This window comes from Lissotriton vulgaris, chromosome 5 (genome assembly GCF_964263255.1).
Source record: "Lissotriton vulgaris chromosome 5, aLisVul1.2, whole genome shotgun sequence".
Lineage (NCBI taxonomy): Eukaryota > Metazoa > Chordata > Amphibia > Caudata > Salamandridae > Lissotriton > Lissotriton vulgaris.
In genome coordinates this window covers 1,409,945,205-1,409,966,244 of record NC_141693.1, presented here as the reverse complement: position 1 = coordinate 1,409,966,244, position 21,040 = coordinate 1,409,945,205, and positions in this window count along the sequence as shown.

Here is a 21,040-nt window from a genome sequence, read left to right as displayed (position 1 = left end):
GGATACGTGCAGTTTCAACAATCGTGTGCAACGTTGTCACAGCATATGCTGCAGTCGTATCACCATTTGGCAACTTGAAGCATGAACCGTCAACCCATAAAGCATCATTACATTCAGGAAGGGGAGTATCCTGTTAGTCTACTCTCCCTTTTGTCTCTTCTTCTGTTCTAAAACAGCAGTCATGTTGTCCGACCTCATCTGTCTCTGCTGGAATGGGCAATAACGTCGCTGGGTTGAGTGTATCACACCTCTTTATGTGTATGTGACTCGCTAACAGTGTCAGCTCATAACTTGACAGTCGAGCACTAGTTAAGTGCTGTGTCCTTGTTCTGTTTAGCAAAATGTCTACTGCATGTGGGACCATAACGATCAGAGTGTTATTCATTACTAATCCAGCAGACTGTCGAATACAGATAGCTTCTGCAGCAGTGGCCCTCAAGCAACTTGGCAATGCTTTAGCTACGGGATCTAGAGTTGCTGAAAAGTACGCGCATGGACGCTGTTTGTCCCCAAAGGACTGTGTCAGGACTGATAATGCGCAACCTTCCTTCTCGTGGACATATAATGTAAAAGGCTTGCTGTAGTCGGGGTTACCCAACACAGGAGCCGAACACAATGCATCACGCAATTCGTGAAAACTTTTCTGACAATCTTCAGACCACGGAATGGGTTTCGGGGTATCCTTGCAAGTTAATGCCACCAAAAGTTTGGCCAACAATGAGAAATTTGGTATCCATTGTCTGCAATATGATGTAATGCCCAAGAAAGCACGCACTTCTCTCTGTGTCCTTGGGACACTCAATTTCGCAATTGCTTGCTTGCCTCTCTGGGGTCAGTTTCCTTCCCTCCTTCGATAAGATGTGACCTAAGTAGGTCACTTCTTGTCAACAAAATTGCAGTTTTGAAAGAGAGACTTTGTGCTTCATATCACATAAAATACGCAGCAATGACAAAGTGGCTTGCTTGCAAATCTCCTCAGTATCTGCAGCTACCAGTAAATTGTCTACATACTGAATAAGAGTCGCACCATCAGGTAGAACAATCATGTCAAGCTGTGATTTCAGATCTTGTCTGAATATCGATGGACTTTCACAGTAGCCCTGGGGAGCGCGTTTGAAGCGGAAGCTTCGTCCTCCTAAATTGAAGCCAAAAATATCTCTGCTCTCCTCAGCAATCGGGATGCTGAAGAAAGCATTCTTCAAGTCAATCACCGAGAACCAAGTGGCTGAAGCTGGAACCATAGTCAATAGGGCAGTGATATCGGGAACAACTGGAAACTATTGCACCACAATCATGTTCACTTCTCTAAGGTCAATCACGAATCTGTACACAGGTGGCTGGGAAGGATCAGTACGCTTTAAAACTGGCAGAACAGGACTGTTACAAACGTTACCTGTTGTCTCTTCAATTACGTCTTTCTTAATCAGATCGTAAATGATTGCTAACAATGCCTTTTCACCTTCGCTAGAGGTCTTGTATTGGGGAATACGTGGCAACCTAACATTGGCTTTCAATGTTATGACATATGGCGCTATTTCCAAAAGACCCACATCATTAGAACCAGTAGCCCAAAGTACATCCGAAAGAGATGACAATTCTGTTGGAATATTTTCTCTTGACAAATACATTGGAGAAACCACTTTCTTACCTAGGGTGAGTTGTACTCCTGAAGGAGAACAGTACAAAGTCGCATATAAAATCTTTAACAGATCCAATTCCAACAAGTTTTCACCACAACCTGTTGTAAGAATGAGGGGTGCTTCTAATTCACATGGCCCAACAGAAAGGGACATAGGACTAGAGATCGGGTTCCTAACCGGGGCGCCAGAAAAACCTACTGAAACATTCATTTCGCCAGACAAAGGTGCGCCAGGAAGTTTTGAGTGCATAATAGAACTCTTTGTAGCACCAGTATCCAGCAGAAAAGGCTCTGACACACCTGATGTAATCACCTCAACATAAGATCCATTCTGATCTACTGGAACTGAAACAACTCCCTCTCTTTGTCCATGGCTGTCCTAGCAATCATTACCCTCATTCTTGTTTTCTCCATAGTAGTCATCAGCATAGTACTGAGCTGTCCTAGAAGATGCATTATTCTGCTGATCAAAGCTGTTCATGGAATTCTGAGGCGGAAAAGAAGTAGCATTCTGGGGGAAATTTCCACGGCCCCTACCTCTAGGAGCCTGTTGAACACCTCTACCTCTTGCACCAGAAACACCATTCAAACGTCGCAATAAAGCTGGACAACTATTCTTGAAATGACCCTCTTCCTTGCAATACGCACACTGATTCGGACTATATGGTAAACGCTGTTGAGAAGACTCGTTTCTTTGCGAGTTTCTCGAATACTTCTGAGGTTGCTGATAATCGTGCTGACTAGCAGTACGAGGCGGATAAGCTTGCTGGAGAAGGACTTTAGTTTTCAAGTCTTTAGTCTTTTTATCTGCCTTCTCTAGCTCGTCTTTGCGTCTATTCTCGTAGTACTGGGCTGTGGCTAGTATCTGTGCTGACGTGGAAACAGCCCAAGCACTCTCTGAATCTTTCAACTTATTGCATAATTCAGGAAGCAAATTATGTAGAAATTTGTCAACAAACAATCTTTGGCCACCCTCAGTAGCCATATCCTGACCACTATGATCGACGAAAGTCTCTTCAAACCTCGTGAAAAAGTCAGACACATTCTCATCTTTCTTCTGCTTGCATGCAGACAACTTGTCCCAATTCATACACAATTCGGGCATTAAAGTCTTCATATACGTGATAATTCTAGCTGGAAGCTCTGCTACCAAAGGCTCGGGCTTAGAGCCACCAACTTGTCTAGCATCAGCAGCAGCAATATTGACCCATGTATCGCCTAATTCTTGGTCATGATCTGCATGACGAATCTTTCCCCATAAAGGCTGTGGAACAACATTTCCAAACAACATGTCTACATCGGCTAGATTCATGATACATGAACTGGCAGTCTGTGATAACTCTTTATAATACCCAGTAGGATTTTTGCAAGGATCAGGCAATGTCTGCTTTAGAGCCAAAACTTCAGATCTTTTCCAAGGAACATGTACCCATACACGCTGGAAATGCGGCGGAATTGCTGCATTCGCATTCGCATCACCTTCCCTCCAAACTGGAGGAACCTCTCTCATGGGGTTCTGTCGCGCCTTTTTCCTACCTGGCATGTCATGCTCAGAAAGTGCTCTGGAATTGCTTCCCTTACTCCTATATGACAACAACATTTCTATTGCTTGTTCAACATCGGCACCTACAATCATGCCTTCAGCGAACTTGAATCGCACACGAAGTAATTCAGTCATGTCATATTCTGGATCATTTCCCCTCACATCTTCACGGAGATATAGACACATTTGCTCGAATACATATCTCTGTGTAGATGCTTCCCACTGACGGAAAACTTCCATTACGGACTGAACATCATATTTTACAGTATCAGTAACCCATTTACGTGCTAGCTCATTCAGCACTTCTCTTTCCTGATAATCAGGCAGTCGACTCCGCAACTGTCTACGTTCCGTATTAGGGGTCGTCTTAGGCGACCCAAAGAAAGGTGAGAAAAGACCAGTGACAGTGTTTGCTACTCTCTGTCGAACAGAAGGAGAAGCTGGTGGAAAGGCAGATGTGCCAGAAAAGACAGGCTGATGAAAAGTAGAAGTCGAGGCAGTAGCAGAAATAGTATCAGGATAAATAGTTGGAGCAGTAGGCGAAGTCGTAGAAAAAGCAGATGGAGTATGTAGCAAAGGCGGCGGCCCTTGAGAGGGCTGCGCCGGAGGATTGGAAACCAGCTGAAGAGGAGCTGGTGCTTGTGGAGGAACTGGTGTTTGTGCGGGGGGCGCTGTATAACAAAGCGTTGCGGGGGTGCAGTAGCATTTTGTGCATAGGGGTGGTGAACTCAGTAAGTGGGACATTAAAGGATCCTTTTCAGGTGTCCCTTTTGATCCTTGTCCTTCACGTGGCAACACTGGGTAGCATTTGTCTACTGCTAGTTTCCTGCTTCTAAGCGTTTGTTCACTCTCTTGCTCTTCCTCATTATCCCTGAATGCAACGGCAGCTTGTACCATTGACATACCTCGTTTATTTTTCTTCGCTAATTTCATTTCTTTCTGTTTGGCTTCCTTGCGCCATAGGCGAAAAGAGTCAAACATCGCCGGCCGGGCTTTCTTCTTGAACAGTTTCATTTCTAGATTATCTAGGATTTCTGTATCAAGGCTACCATATTGGGGGCATTTTAAAACACCATCTTTTCTGGTGTATTTTATACACACTTCATTATATGTGATGGGGCCTACTCCGTGCTTCACATAGAGCTCATATGTTGGAGTTCCAATCGGAGGAACCGGACACGAACCCTCTAATCGGGAGTCCCTACTACAACCAGGACAAAACAAGTTTCCAAGTCTGCTAAGACCAGGCATCTTCACTCACTAGTCTAGCTTTAAACTTCAAAGGATTATCGAATACGATATTCTCGTGAATACATGAGTCCCTCGGCTTTGGCGCTTGCAAGTTCCAAATCAAAGCGTATCTCAAGGATACCAAAACTAAGAATCAAACTAAGGACTGGGAGACGCTCCATTTATACTTAACTGAAGTATTGATGATCGATGACGTCACTAGAAGACTCGTCTATCGTTTCGCTCTACCAAGCATCAATGGGTCCAAAACAGGGCGATAGTCAGGGCAGCAGTCCTTCGTAGCCGTCGGGACACGGGGAACCTCGCAGCAAAGACCTTCGGAACCACGTCGACATACAGGAGTCGCTGAAGTGGCTGGCCGTCCTCTGGAATTTTCACACGAAGCTCCTCACGAACATCTGGCTTGGACCGACACTGCTTGAAAACGCCCCGAGTTGGGTGCCAAACTGAGGTACCGGGTTTTTAGGAACCCGGCGGTGCCAGGGGGAACACCCGGAGACCTCTTGAGTTCTTCCTGTTCTGGACCACAGAAACACAGAGTCTTCTAATGAAGGACTGGGTTCTTTAAGACCCAGCGGTGTCAGGGCACAACACCTGAAACCTTCGTGGGTAACCTGCTCCGGCGTACGAATGACAGAGACACGGGACACTTCCTTCGGCGTCAAAGATTCAAGGTTTATTTGCTGCAGGGAACACAGAAGTCACAACAAGTACACCACGTGCAACTTGGGGAGACTGCTTCGAATTGGTTCTGTGGATCGCTCCTTTTATACAGTTTTTACCCATAGAGTTACATTGAACACAAAAGTTTATGACCCGGTTCCCACCATTATCCCCCAGAGGGGTCGCTTTGGTCACTTTGAAATACATGAGGTCCGGAACATAAGTGCGGAAACATTTGGCGGTTCCCAACTGTAAAAACCCATCTTCCCAACATTAGCAAATTCCAATCAGCAATAAAACAGATCGAAATAGGAACAAAGACAGGTGCAGAGGAAGACGGAGACAGTGGGGAGATCGGAAAGGGTGTAAAAGGGGAAGTATCGGGAAACACGAGATACAGGCATCAAAGGGACGTGCCTAATGAGATGCACGGCTGAGACAATAAGTCCGTGCGGCAAGATGAGCCTCGAGCGGCGCCATCTGCTTTACAGTAGCATCCCCCTCGTCATAAAGACACTCACAAAGAACATGTGTCTTCCGCAAAATATCTTGGGAGTCCCAGGGTCGCGAAGCGGACAACGTCCGTTCGCTGGCTACTTGAGGGCAAGAGACAAAATGGATGCCGTATCTAAGATGGAACCCGTGGGTACAGATGAAAAACCCACATAACAAACGAACGGTTTAAGTTAGCACAGCGAGACTGCGCACACTTACTAAACTCGTCATTTGCGGTTCATAGATACCAGACTCGACCATATTCGTATGAGTCGAAAACACCACTTACAATTGTCACGGAACCTCAGACGCTCCTTTTGCCCTCATGTAGGCAAGCACTAGTCGGAATCATATTCGATATTCATCAGACCATCGAGATGTTGCTGTAGCATAGCTCTGTCCAACCGAGTCCCCTTGGTAACAGGTGGTTGTCTTATACACGTTGTAGCACAGAGGCCACATAAGGCAGGACCACACTGCACGCAAAGGCAACACGTGAACGGGAACACTACAACGACTCCGATGATCATCAGAATCTTCCAACCCCAAGTCGACATCAGGCCCCAAAACCACCCAAGTAGCGTCCAATCCCCTACATCCACGTGTATGGATTTGGAGATCTTATGCAACCTCGAGATGGCTTGATAGACAGTAGGAGCGTTATCTGGAATAAAAATGCAGCAGCTCGAATGGATCACCTTACATACCCCACCTCGATCTGCTAAAATGACATCTAAAACCATACGGTTTTGTAACGTCATAAGTCTATCCGCCTGAAGTTCTGTGGTGATATTACCAAGGGCACTGGCAGTAATATTAGCTGTCGATTCTACCACTCGAGTCAACTGTCTCAGGTTCCTACTATTAACCATAGGTCCCCAAAACGGGAGGAAACCCTTGAAAAAGTCTCCTGCCTCTTGACCGGCAGTATCCTCTTCGCTAATTACGCCTCGTACAACTCTAGTTTTATGATAATCGGCATCTACAGTAAACGTCTGAGGCAACAAATTTGCAATGAAGCATGAGCCCATGAAGTCAGCGTGCAACCATGCATATGCACGATCATAGCAGATAAAGTATGTACCCTTGGCAGCCAGAAACACAGGGGACGAGACCATCGGCAGTATGTAATTTTCAGTGCAAGCACTTGCTCCAAGTCGGGCTTGCGATCTTCGACCACGACCCATGAGACAAAAATTACCAGTGTGGGGTACGACCCATATCGGAGGCGAGCTTTTAAGCTGCTTTTCGCTAGTGAACGCACTATATTCACCTCTACTTAGGACCCTATAGGCCTGTATCTCTTCTTCGGGAATAAGCGAGGGATCATAGATATCACTATCTAAATCCTCTATTGCTATCGACAAAGGTTTTTGATACGAGGTAGGACCAGAGTAGGGGGAACGTGGTTCTCGAATGGGGTGGAAACCCAGTGCGCTTCGAAACATTGTTTGAAATGCTCGAGCTGACCCTTGGGAACTATACGGTAACACCAGATATGGAATTCCCTTATCCGTAGTATGTGGCATCAACCCACACACCCAACAATTAGTAGTGTTAACCACTAACTGATGCTGATGAAGGAGCTGAATAAAGGAATTGTTGCGGAATTCTACACGTCTAGCCTGCTCGTGTTCCGGTAACATATGAAAGGAATGGGGAGAAACAGTAGAGGTAAGTTTAGGGTCAAGAGTAGGAGTAGGTGTAGCAGAAGGCAAGAAGTAAGACATCGTATAATACACCCCACCCGCCAATAATGCAGAAGCAGTCAAGAACAGTACAAACAGTTGGAATATAAAACATTTGGTACGACTGAGTTGCTGCAGCTTGAATCTGTGAACCTGAGCTCCTTCCAAATCATTCAGCTTCGAGAATGCCATTCCCTACGACCGTCCGCAACGTTTCTTGACGCACTTCGTTCTGTGTAGCAATAGTCAATCCCCAGGAGTTCCCAAGAACCGACGGCCTTCAACCTAGCGTCAAGACCTACTATCCAGAAGGAAGTATGCGCGCGGCCCTACGGCCTTTAATGCACAATATGTATGTATGCAAAAACAAAGTCTCTCAGCTGTGGAAGCAAAAAGTATAAGGAATGAAGCTCAATATATGTACAAAATAATTACAGTAATATGAATGTTCAAAACTGATCACGGAAAACGGGATAATGCAGTTGTCAATACAGCAAGGCAAGATCTTTTTTATTTGTCCTTAGTGCGAGATCGCAGAAAGTATCGGGTTTTCCCAGGACGTGTCTGCTCGTCAAACAAAGGATCCGTTGAAGAGACAGCGTCCTGCCGATCAGTTGAGTGTTCTGGTCTTGAGTCTTTTGATGCTAATTGTTCAACAGTGTCTTTCTGCTGCGCTGAGGATTCTCCAACACGCTGTGCGTCGCTAAAAGGCACAAACGCCGGCAATGTTTCTGTTTCAGATGACGCAATGCCTCTCCTTACCCACGGGTCTGCCGGCAAAGGGATGGGGACTCTTTTGGTGTGGGTGGCATGCACCCAATTCTTACGTCCCTCGAGACGAACGGCAGTCCTCGTGGCCAGGAGCACTTGATAGGGTCCGGTAAACCTCGGGTCCAGGTTATTCTTGCGTGAAAAATTTCTCGTCACCACCCAGTCTCCGGGCTGGAGCTGGTGGCCTGGACCCTCCGTCTGCGTAGGCAATGCGTCGTAAACCTGTTGGTGAATTAACCTCAGTTTAGCAGTCAAGTCATGTAGATAATCAATCAACATTGGGTACTCAAGATCAGAGAACATTCCTGGCCTAGGAACCCCCCACACATTCGCAGGACGGCCGAACACTATTTCATAGGGACTAAGCCCTACTCGGGAGTGTACAGTCGCCCTAGTTGACAGTAATGCCAATGGTAAAGCGTCAGGCCACGAAAGACCAGTCGTAGCCTGAATCTTCGCTAACTTTAGCTTAAGGGTGCCGTTGTACCCTTCAACCAATCCAGCTGACTGAGGATGATTGGCGCTGTGGAATTTCTGATTAATTCCAAGGCCCTTACACACACTCTTCATCACACTTCCAACAAACTCACTTCCGTTATCTGACCACACGACTCTAGGCATTCCATACCGAGGAAAATATTCCTTCAGTAGGATTTTCGCAGTAGACAAGGCAGTATTGTCTTTGAGAGGATAGGCCTCGATCCATCGGGAGAATGCGCAAACCACAACTAAAACATATTTCAGGTTATTGCATCGCTCCATATGGATGAAGTCCAATTGAATCACCTCAAAGGGACATGAAGGGGGAGCAAAACTACCAGGAGGAGTTGGGGTTCCTTTGCCAGGGTTGTACATCATGCACACCATACAATTCTTCACCAGGCGTTCAGCACATTTCGTAATGCCATCATTCTTCCACACCGGAGACAACAATTTACAAATACCTTTCGCGCTAATATGTGCTAACCCATGCGCCATTGTCACAACGGCCAGCACATACGCATCCGGCAACATCCATCTTTTCTGATCAGTCAAATCAATCCAACAACCATTCGCATCCAACTTTCCCGTGCTTTCTTTCCACTTCGTCTTTTCAGTCTCGGTGGCCTCATTCTGAATTGCTTTCACACTCTCGATAGTGTCCTCACACATACTCGATTCTGTAGGCCACCTAACCGAACTCGTCACATACATTCGAGTGCTAAAGTTCCGGGCAGTCTCCTTAGCAATCTCATCCGCAAACGCATTACCACGACCAACATCATCCGTCACCTTACGATGCGCACTACATTTAACAATCGCTACTTGTTTAGGCAACGCCAATGCATCCAAAAGATCATTCACAAGCTGGCCATGCTGTATCTTCGTACCGTGCGACGTCAAGAAACCTCTCTCTCTCCACAATCGTCCAAAACTGTGAGCGACGCCAAACGCGTATTGGCTGTCGGTAAACACATTCACACGTTTCCCTTTCGCTAACACACACGCTCTAGTAAGAGCAATCAATTCTGCAGCTTGGGCAGAATTCTGATTCAACCTCGCAGTCTCAACCACAGTATTCAATGTTACAACAGCATAAGCAGTAGTCACATCGCCATTCGGCAACTTAAAACATGACCCATCCACATACAAAGTACCATCCGGATCTTCCAATGGGGTGTTTTAAAGGTCCACTCGACCTTTTGTTTCTTCTTCGGTCCTCAAGTAGCAATCATGTTCTGCTACTTCATCTGACTCTGTGCTAATTGGTAACAAAGTTGCCGGGTTCAAAACGTTACAACGTTTTATTTGAATGTGGCTTGCCAATAATGTCAACTCGTACCCAGACAACCTCGCACTCGTCAAGTGCTGAGTTTTCGTTCGATTCAAAAGAGTATCGACTGCATGCGGAACCATCACCGTAAGCATATTATCCATGACCAATCCTGCTGATTGTCGGATGGAGACCGCGGCTGCCGCTGTTGCTCGTAAACAACTCGGCAATGCTCTAGCTACCGGGTCCAAAGTCGAGGAAAAATATGCACATGGACGTTGCTTACCACCAAAAGGTTGCGTTAAGACACTCAAAGCACAACCTTCCTTCTCGTGCACATATAACGTAAACGGCTTACTGTAGTCAGGGGTACCTAACACAGGAGCCGAACACAATGAATCACGCAGTTCAGAAAAACTTTTCTGACATTCTTCCGTCCATGGTAAAGGAGTTGAAATATCCTTGCACGTAAGAGCCACCAAAGGTTTCGCTAGCAATGAAAAATTAGGAATCCATTGCCTGCAGTACGACGTGATACCTAGAAAGGCACGCACATCTCTTTGGGTTTTTGGCACAGCCATTCACGCAATTGCTGCAATTCTCTCTGGAGTCAACCTCCTTCCCTCCTTTGACAATAAGTGACCTAGATAGGTTACTTCTTGACAACAATATTGGAGTTTAGAAGGGGACACCTTATGATTCAACTCACAGAGATGTTGCAGCAACGACACTGTAGCAATTTTGCAAATGTCCTGAGTATCAGCAGCCACCAATAAGTCGTCGACGTATTGAATCAAGGCCGCACCGACCGGCAACCTAAACGCATCCAGTTGACCCTTCAAGGCTTGACTGTAAATAGATGGACTTTCACAGTAGCCCTGAGGAGCGCGTTTGAACCGGAAGCTGCGTCCACCAAGAGAGAAACCGAAAGGGTCCCTGCTCTCCTCGGCAATCGGGATGCTGAAAAACGCATTTTTCAAGTCAATCACCGAAAACCATGATGCAGAAGCTGGAATTAGAGTCAGTATCGCCGTGATGTCAGGCACAACGGGAAATTGAGGAACCACAATTTTATTCACCTCCCGTAAATCGATAACAAAACGATAAACAGGCGGTTTTGAAGGATCAGTACGTTTAAGAATGGGCAGCACAGGGCTGTTGCACACGTTTCCCCGAGTCTCTTCAATAACATCTTTCTCGATCAAATCATAGATGATCGCTAACAGTGCTCGTTCACCATCAAGGGAGATACGATATTGGGGAATACGTGGCAGTCGCACATTAGATTTCAACTGAACAACATAAGGGGAGATATCAAGTAGGCCTACATCATTTGGACCCGTTGCCCACAAAGACGCAGGAAGAGAACTCAATTCCGGTGGGAGCTTATCGAGGGACAAATACATAGGAGAGACAACCCTCTCTCCTAACGTAAGCTTTACACCCGCAGGAGAACAATACAAAGTCGCGTACAAACGTTTAAGCAAATCCAGGCCCAAAAGATTTTCGCCACAACCAGTAGTCAAAATCAACGGAGCTTCTAGCTCACGTGGCCCAATTTTAAGGGGCAAAGGGCGTGAAACTGGATTGCTAACAGGGGCGCCAGAGAATCCAACGGAAACATTTGTTAAGCCAGACAAAGGTGCGCCAGGGAGTTTCGAATGCATGATAGAACTTTTCGCTGCACCAGTGTCCAACAGAAAAGGCTCAACGACACCCGATGTAGCAACTGCGACGTAAGGCCCTCTCTGATCAACCGGAACTGATACCACTCCCTCTCCTTGTCTTTGGCTGTCCTAGTAATTGCTGTCGTCAGTTCCCTGATCGACGTAATAATCGTCTACATTGTACTGCGCAGATCGTCCTTGCGATGATCCACGTTGATCGAAACAATTATTAGAATTTGTTGAGTTATCTGAGCGATCGTTCTGAGCTCCACGACCTCTACCACGTGATGCCTGCTGCGAACCACCACGACCTCCTCTAGACGAGTTACCACTATTACGTTCATTCAAAACAGGGCAATTGAATTTAATGTGTCCCTCCTGTCTACAATAAGCACATTGATTGTACCCCAACGAGGATCTTTGGGAGGAGCAGTCATTACGATTTTGAGATCGGTTCGATTGTGGCTGCGATCTATTCTGTTGCGAATTATTCTGATTCGAACGTGGAGGATACGCTTGCTGAAGCAACACTTTAGTTTTAAGTTCCTTCGTCTTTTTATCAGCACGGTCATTCTCTTCTTTCTCTCTATTCTCATAATATTGTGCCGTAGCCAATATCTGAGCCGAAGTAGAAACGGCCCATGCACTTTCCGAATTCTTTAACTTATTGCTCAGATCGGGCAGTAAGTTTGAAACAAATTTATCCACAAACAATCTTTGACCACCCTCAGTACCCATATCCTGTCCACTATGGTCGATGAATGCTTCTTCGAACCTCGTAAAGAAGTCGGAAACACTCTCATCTTTCTTCTGTTTACAAGCTGACAATTTGTCCCAGTTTACCCTCATAGCTGGCATAAGAGTTTTCATTAATGTTATTATTCGTTGAGGAAGAGCAGTAATCAACTGGTCAGGTTTAGTAGCAGCCACTTGTCCGGCATCCGCCGCTACAATGGCAGCCCAATCACCGCCTAATTCATTCGGATGATTCTCCTGCCGAATCTTAGCCCATACCGGTTGCGGTACGACATTGCCGAACAACATATCGATATCGGCAAGATTCATTACCGTAGCATCTACGAGCTGCGATAATTCCTTGTAATACCCTGTAGGATTTTTGTGTGGATCAGGCAAAGATTGCTTCACCTGTAGCACTTCCGAACGTTTCCATGGGAGATGTATCCACACTTTCTGGAAATGCGCCAATACCGGGGGTTGAGCATTAGGATCAGCTGGTATCCAAACCGGTGGAACTTCACGCATAGGATATTGGCCAGACTCGTCTGGCTGGTGTTCAATATCTTCAACAAACAATGCATGAGGTATCGGAGCGGGACGAAGAGATAACACCCGCTCAACAGCACGTCGAACGTTGGTATCCACTATCAGCCCATTTGCGAACTGAAGCTGAAGATCAGACAGAGCGGCGAGCACCTCGTCAGGCGCATCGGCCGCTATTTGATCATAAAGGAACTTACACATTTCATTAAACACATATCTCTGGGTTGGTATGTTGAATTGACAAAATGTATCAAGAACAACACGGGGTGGACATCTAAGAGGATTTACCATCCAACCCATCGCCATATTATATAGCGCAATGCGTTCTCTGTTTCCAGGAAGCTGACTACGTCTCTGAGGACCATCCGAACCAGCGGACCCATGAACAGGTCCGAGCGAGTGAAAGAAGCTAGCCGCAAGAGGAGAATTACGACTACGAGTAGAGGGAGAAGAATAAGACACAGGATTAACAAGAGAAGGAGTAGAAACAGTAGCAACAGCAGGAGTTAATAAAACAGGAGCAGTAGCAGGAGCATTAGCGGGAGCAGGAGTATGTGGAAGCGGAGGAGCAGTAGGGATAGCAACAGGCAAAGGAGCAGGAACAGTCGGAAGGGCAGGTGCAGGTTGAGGAACAGGCGGAGGAAGAATAGGCGGAAGAATAGGAACGGCAGGGACCACAGGAGCTGCGGTACCCTGTACGTACGGAGGTGGCGACTTCATAAGATAAGACATTAAAGGATCCTCAACTGGCTCTTCCTTCTTTTCCGACTCCGTAGGCAAAGCGGGATAACATTTATCTACGGTCATACGCTGTAATCTGTCAAACACTTCCTTATCCTTAACCTCCTTATCATGCTGGAATTGCTCCGCTTTCTTCACTATGGTAGCAACATTATCTCGCTGATTACGTTTAGTCTGTCTGATTTCTTTCTGTCGGGCTTCTTTACGCCACAACCGAAAGGCATCAAACATGGCCGGCCTTGACTTTCTTTCGAACAATTCAATCTCTAGATTATCTAGGATCGGGGCCTCGAAGCTACCATGAGGTGGCCAGCGAAGGTCGCCGTCCTTCTTTGTGTATTTAATCCAATAATCGTTAAAGGTAATTGGGCCTAGCCCATGTTTACTATAGAGCTCATAAGTGGGAGTTCCAACCGGAGGTATCGGACACGAGTCCTCCAGTCGGGAATCCGTACCACAAGGGCTGAAACAACTAAACAAAGTACTGCGACCAGGCATCTTGCACACTAGCCGAGTTTCACAAACTTCAAGGGTTACGGGATTTACCAAGTCCCAGCAAAGAACGAAACCCTCGGTTTTTGGCGGCTGCAGTCGTCAAACAACACAACAAAGTACGCTAGCAAAGTGTCACCGACAAAAACACTCACACAGCGTTAACAACAAAAACACTCGCTAAAGTGTCAACAACCAAGAACTCTGGGAGCGACCCACAAATACTTAACTCAAAAATCGATGGCGTCACCAGGAAGGCCCGTCAATCGTCTCGCTATACCAAGGTCTACGCCAGGCGCCAAAACAGGTCTACAGTCAGGGCAGCAGTCCGTCGCAGCCGTCAGGAGGCGGGAATCTTCGCGGGAAAAGTCTTCGGGCCACTTATTTCGACAACAGGATCGATGAAGCGGAGTGCACCTTCCCTCGGAGATTTCACACGAAGTTCCTCACGATCGTCGGGCTTGGACCGGTACCACTGATGCAGCCCCACGTTGGGCGCCAACTGAAGGACTGGGTTCTTTAAGACCCAGCGGTGTCAGGGCACAACACCTGAAACCTTCGTGGGTAACCTGCTCCGGCGTACGAATGACAGAGACACGGGACACTTCCTTCGGCGTCAAAGATTCAAGGTTTATTTGCTGCAGGGAACACAGAAGTCACAACAAGTACACCACGTGCAACTTGGGGAGACTGCTTCGAATTGGTTCTGTGGATCGCTCCTTTTATACAGTTTTTACCCATAGAGTTACATTGAACACAAAAGTTTATGACCCGGTTCCCACCATTATCCCCCAGAGGGGTCGCTTTGGTCACTTTGAAATACATGAGGTCCGGAACATAAGTGCGGAAACATTTGGCGGTTCCCAACTGTAAAAACCCATCTTCCCAACATTAGCAAATTCCAATCAGCAATAAAACAGATCAAAATAGGAACAAAGACAGGTGCAGAGGAAGACGGAGACAGTGGGGAGATCGGAAAGGGTGTAAAAGGGGAGGTATCGGGAAACACGAGATACAGGCATCAAAGGGACGTGCCTAATGAGATGCACGGCTGAGACAATAAGTCCGTGCGGCAAGATGAGCCTCGAGCGGCGCCATCTGCTTTACAGTAGCATCCCCCTCGTCATAAAGACACTCACAAAGAACATGTGTCTTCCGCAAAATATCTTGGGAGTCCCAGGGTCGCGAAGCGGACAACGTCCGTTCGCTGGCTACTTGAGGGCAAGAGACAAAATGGATGCCGTATCTAAGATGGAACCCGTGGGTACAGATGAAAAACCCACATAACAAACGAACGGTTTAAGTTAGCACAGCGAGACTGCGCACACTTACTAAACTCGTCATTTGCGGTTCATAGATACCAGACTCGACCATATTCGTATGAGTCGAAAACACCACTTACAATTGTCACGGAACCTCACTAGGTGATGTCAAGGATCGAGTTTTATTGGCTGCAACCAAGTAACAAGCGTCCTAGAAGTACAACAGCACGGTGTGTATATTCTCAGGAGACTGTTCGTTTTTACAGAGCCAGCCTTCTCCTTTTATACAAAAATATTACCTTCAGGCAAGAATTCTTTGGTTTACAGTATGGTCATATACATATTTTCACAACAATGAAAACGCAAAGTCATGATGGCCAGCCTACATTTTCGCATGTCCAGTTCGTGATAGATGACCCAGCCAGGCCCAGAACTTCCATCAGATATCGATGAAACCCCAATAAAATCGGGCACCTCCTCCTTGTAAAACTAGCATAAAGAAGAAACAGGGACAGGTGTGTGTATGATAAAGAGTGGTTTATATGCGGTGAATGGTTTATGACCTGTTGTGCCTTGATGCTAATCTCGCTCGGCCAGTGGGTTGGGGACTGCCCGAACAGGTTTGGCTGGAGGCAGTGAAGGCAGCTCGCCCAGGTCACAGAGGAGTCAGAAAAGGTGGACGTGTCCTTTCAGCTCGAATTCGGCCTTGGTCAATTGACTATGTAAGGGCAACCACAAGATGGATGCCGCTCACAAAATGGAACCTGAGGGTTTGAGACAGAAAGTACTATTTTAAGGTGATTGCATTGGTCGATCACGACGCGAATGCACAGGTATAATGTCCAAGTCATTACCTGTCTGCCGATACCAAATTCGTCATGATTCGATGATATTTTCTGACACGAGTGTTGGTCCTCGGTACCATATTATAGCAGGGCCCATAATTTTCAGAACCACAAGAAAAACACACATTTGCTGAATGATGTCATCAGTGATGTCATCAGTAATGTCATTTGAGATGTCATCAGTGATGTCATGAGTGATGTCACTGACCATGTCATGAGTGATGTAATATGTGACGTCATCAGCAGTGCATTGCGGGTGCGCAAGTTATAGTTAACTATAACGGGGGAAATTCAATGGTTTTGCATGAGTGAAATGTCCAGCTAACTATAACATGTGTGAAACCTATGGTTTTTCAGTGAATTTCCAAGGCTGAGAAGGACAACAATTCCTTCGTTTTCAGCAAGTTCCCCTTACGCAAAAGAAGCTCGTGAATTCATGCACTCCATCCTACTAAGGAGAATGACAAGCCTTAAATTAACAGAAAAACACTAAACCTACCAAGGTATAATACTAGTAGCTTACCTAATGAACTGCAAAAACCAGCATGCAATATGACAGGAAACAACCAAGTCACGCCCACTAAAGGTGGTTCCAATTAATTGAAGCAACAATGAATAAATAGGTGATGCTAACACAGTGCCTAGATGTCTGGCTCATGAAGAAGAAGCGCAATTGCCTCGAAATGCGTCGAGCATGTGTAAATGAAGGAGGACTGACAGCGAGCGGCGACGAGGCAGAGAACACTGTCAAGTGCAGGACAACGTCGTGTGCCCGCCTGAGCGCCAGGGCTTTGTTTGAAAAAAAAATATATATATATATATATATATATATATATATATATATATATATATATATATATATATATATATATATATATATATATATATATATATATATTTTCCAAGATGCTCTGCATTTAAAGAAGCACTCCATAACAGCAGGTATGCACGCAACCTTTATTGCTTTCTTGAAGGTGGCATTTCTTCCGTCATTAAAAACCTTCCACCGACGCGTTTCAGAGCTGTCTGCTTCTTCTTCTTGGGTGAGATGGCTGATTGCGGTTTTTTTCGGCTTGCCTCACAGTCTCCTGCTCACCTGTCTTAAGTAGTCACGATCCGCTTAGTAGCGCTTATGCATTATGGGACTTGTGGTTTTATAATTGCCAGTGTCTACCCACAGTGGGTGCCGCATATTTGCCATCATATTTACAAAGGTCCACAGTGATTAGTGAGTTCATTGTGGCTTTAAGGCACTCCAGTGTGCCCCGGAACGATCTGCTTCCCTTCATAGTTTGAAGCGCTGCTGCGCCGTCTTTTCAACTGGAGCGGTTCCTGCTGAGACAGTCCCACTCCTCCACAGCTCCTTCCCAATTAGCTGGGCGGGGCTCCTTTCACGACCGAAGCTGTCGCGTTATTTTTATATTCCAAGATGCTCTGCATTTAAAGAAGCACTCCATAACAGCAGGTATGCACGCAACCTTTATTGCTTTCTTGAAGGTGGCATTTCTTCCGTCATTAAAAACCTTCCACCGACGCGTTTCAGAGCTGTCTGCTCCTTCTTCTTTGGTGAGATGGCTGATTGCGTTTTTTTTCGGCTTGCCTCACAGTCTCCTGCTCACGTGTCTTAAGTAGTCACGATCCGCTTAGTAGCGCTTATGCATTATGGGACTTGTGGTTTTATAATTGCCAGTGTCTACCCACAGTGGGTGCCGCATATTCGCCATCATATTTACAAAGGTCCACAGTGATTAGTGAGTTCATTGTGCCTTTAAGGCACTCCAGTGTGCCCCGGAACGATCTGCTTCCCTTCATAGTTTGAAGTGCTGCTGCGCCGTCTTTTCAATTGGAGTGGTTCCTGCTGAGACAGTCCCACTCCTCCACAGCTCCTTCCTAATTAGCTGGGCGGTGCTCCTTTCGCGACCGAAGCCGTCGCGTTATTTTTATATTCCAAGATGCTCTGCATTCAAAGAAGCACTCCACAACAGCAGGTATGCACGCAACCTTTATTGCTTTCTTGAAGGTGGCATTTCTTCCGTCATTAAAAACCTTCCACCGACGCGCTTCAGAGCTGTCTGCTCCTTCTTCTTGGGTGAGATGGCTGATTGCGGTTTTTTTCGGCTTGCCTCACAGTCTCCTGCTCACGTGTCTTAAGTAGTCACGATCCGCTTAGCAGCGCTTATGCATTATGGGACTTGTGGTTTTATAATTGCCAGTGTCTACCCACAGTGGGTGCCGCATATTCGCCATCATATTTACAAAGGTCCACAGTGATTAGTGAGTTCATTGTGGCTTTAAGGCACTCCAGTGTGCCCCGGAACGATCTGCTTCCCTTCATAGTTTGAAGCGCTGCTGCGCCGTCTTTTCAACTGGAGCGGTTCCTGCTGAGACAGTCCCACTCCTCCACAGCTCCTTCCTAATTAGCTGGGCGGTGCTCCTTTCGCGACCGAAGCCATTGCATTATTTTTATATTCCAAGATGCTCTGTATTTAAAGAAGCACTCCACAACAGCAGGTATGCACGCAACCTTTATTGCTTTCTTGAAGGTGGCATTTCTTCCGTCATTAAAAACCTTCCACCGACGCGTTTTAGAGCTGTCTGCTCCTTCTTCTTGGGTGAGATGGCTGATTGCGGTTTTTTTCGGCTTGCCTCACAGTCTCCTGCTCATGTGTCTTAAGTAGTCACGATCCGCTTAGTAGCGCTTATGCATTATGGGACTTGTGGTTTTATAATTGCCAGTGTCTACCCACAGTGGGTGCCGCATATTCGCCATCATATTTACAAAGGTCCACAGTGATTAGTGAGTTCATTGTGGCTTTAAGGCACTCCAGTGTGCCCCGGAACGATCTGCCTGCCTTCATAGTTTGAAGCGCTGCTGCGCCGTCTTTTCAACTGGAGCGGTTCCTGCTGAGACAGTCCCACTCCTCCACAGCTCCTTCCTAATTAGCTGGGCGGTGCTCCTTTCGCGACCGAAGCTGTCGCGTTATTTTTATATTCCAAGATGCTCTGCATTTAAAGAAGCACTCCACAACAGCAGGTATGCACACAACCTTTATTGCTTTCTTGAAGGTGGCATTTCTTCCGTCATTAAAAACCTTCCACCGACGCGTTTCAGAGCTGTCTGCTCCTTCTTCTTGGGTGAGATGGCTGATTGCGGTTTTTTTCGGATGGCGAATATGCAGCAAGCAGCAAGGGGGAGGCGGGTATTTATACCGACATATGAACTCCTTCTTTCTTTGTTGCAGAATATCCCAGGCACTGAAGAAGGCTGTCATTATGCCGAAATGCATTCGTCTGTACGGAGGTGTTCCTTAATAAAAGCTGGCTCCAAACGGTTCCCCTGCTGAGGTCTCATCTTTCTCTTTGGAGGGAGGTTGTGTTGAATTCAATACCGCGATGTCCAGTGTCGCGTTTACGAGGCCCCCGCAGCATCAAGATGGTCCGGGTCTCACTGGTCTCTGCTCCGGCGGAATCTTCGTTGTTTCCAGGTTACTGGATTGAACCTGGGCCCACCCTCGAACAATGGACATTGTGGTGCGGTGTAGCAGCCATTCGACTGCTCTCTGGTCGGGGCGGATTTTACACTTGGCCCCCGCTACACGAACCCCATTGGCCTGAGGGGCGCTGCGATTTAGGGGACCAGAGGAGCTTGCTGAATCTTGGGACACTCGTACTTTGGGGCATACTGCATAACATCATAGCCCGTACTTGCTCCTATGCCCGCAATGCCTACCCACTTTTCTACCGCATTCTGGGACCTGTAGGAGATAACAATTTAGCACCAAACGGGAGGCATATGCTTATGGACTGTACCTGGAAGGGGTGGAGCAAGCACAGAATAGCAAGGGGGAGGCGGGTATTTATACCGACATATGAACTCCTTCTTTCTTTGTTGCAGAATACCCCAGGCGCTGAAGAAGGCTGTCATTATGCCGAAATGCATTCGTCTGTACGGAGGTTTTCCTTAATAAAAGCTGGCTCCAAACGGTCCCCCTGCTGAGGTCTCGTCTTTCTCTTTGGAGGGAGGTGTGTTGGATATATATATATATATATATATATATATATATATATATATATATATATATATATATATATATATATATATATATATATATATATATATATATATATATCCTTCTTACTTCGCTCGATACCGCTCTCACAGTATCAACAGTCACCTCCAGACCGTCAGAAAACGAAAAAGGCAGACCCAAGGGATTCCAGTGCAGTGATTTAATTCATCTTAAAATTCAAAAATTACAACCCAGCAAGCCCGCATGACGCGTTTCGCCTCCAGCCGGAGGCTTGATCACATGATACATTGCTTGTAATGGAAGAGGGTACTTAAGGAGTGGAGAGTATTAGGTGGGCGGTGCCAACCAGGTAAGAACCGCCCTTTCCATTGACCCCATGTTACACATAATCCATGTATATACATTTAACAGTTTGGATCCGTATTTACAAAACCATAATGATTTATGTACAAAAATTGCTGTATATATATATATATATATATATATATATATATATATATATATATATATATATATATATATATATATATATATGTATATATATATATACATATATATATGACACGAACCCCGCCATATCCGTTCGCCACTCCTACCAACCGGCTGTGGATGCCTATCCCACAACGTAGGTAGAGACCACAACAACGCTTCAGGATCCTTTCACAGGTAGTTTTATTGCTCCCTTGTCACCAGCATGACGTGTTTCGGCTACAACACGGTAGCCTTGATCACATAACAAAAGGAACCAATGCTTGTGCTTAAATACAGTGCAAATGCAGATTGATGCAGCGTCAGCAGTCATAAACATGAAAGACATACAATCAGTTACTCTCAGAGAAAACAATTATGAAAATAAATACATTGATTAGATCTTATAAAAATACATAATTCATTTATATACATATCATAAAATTATCC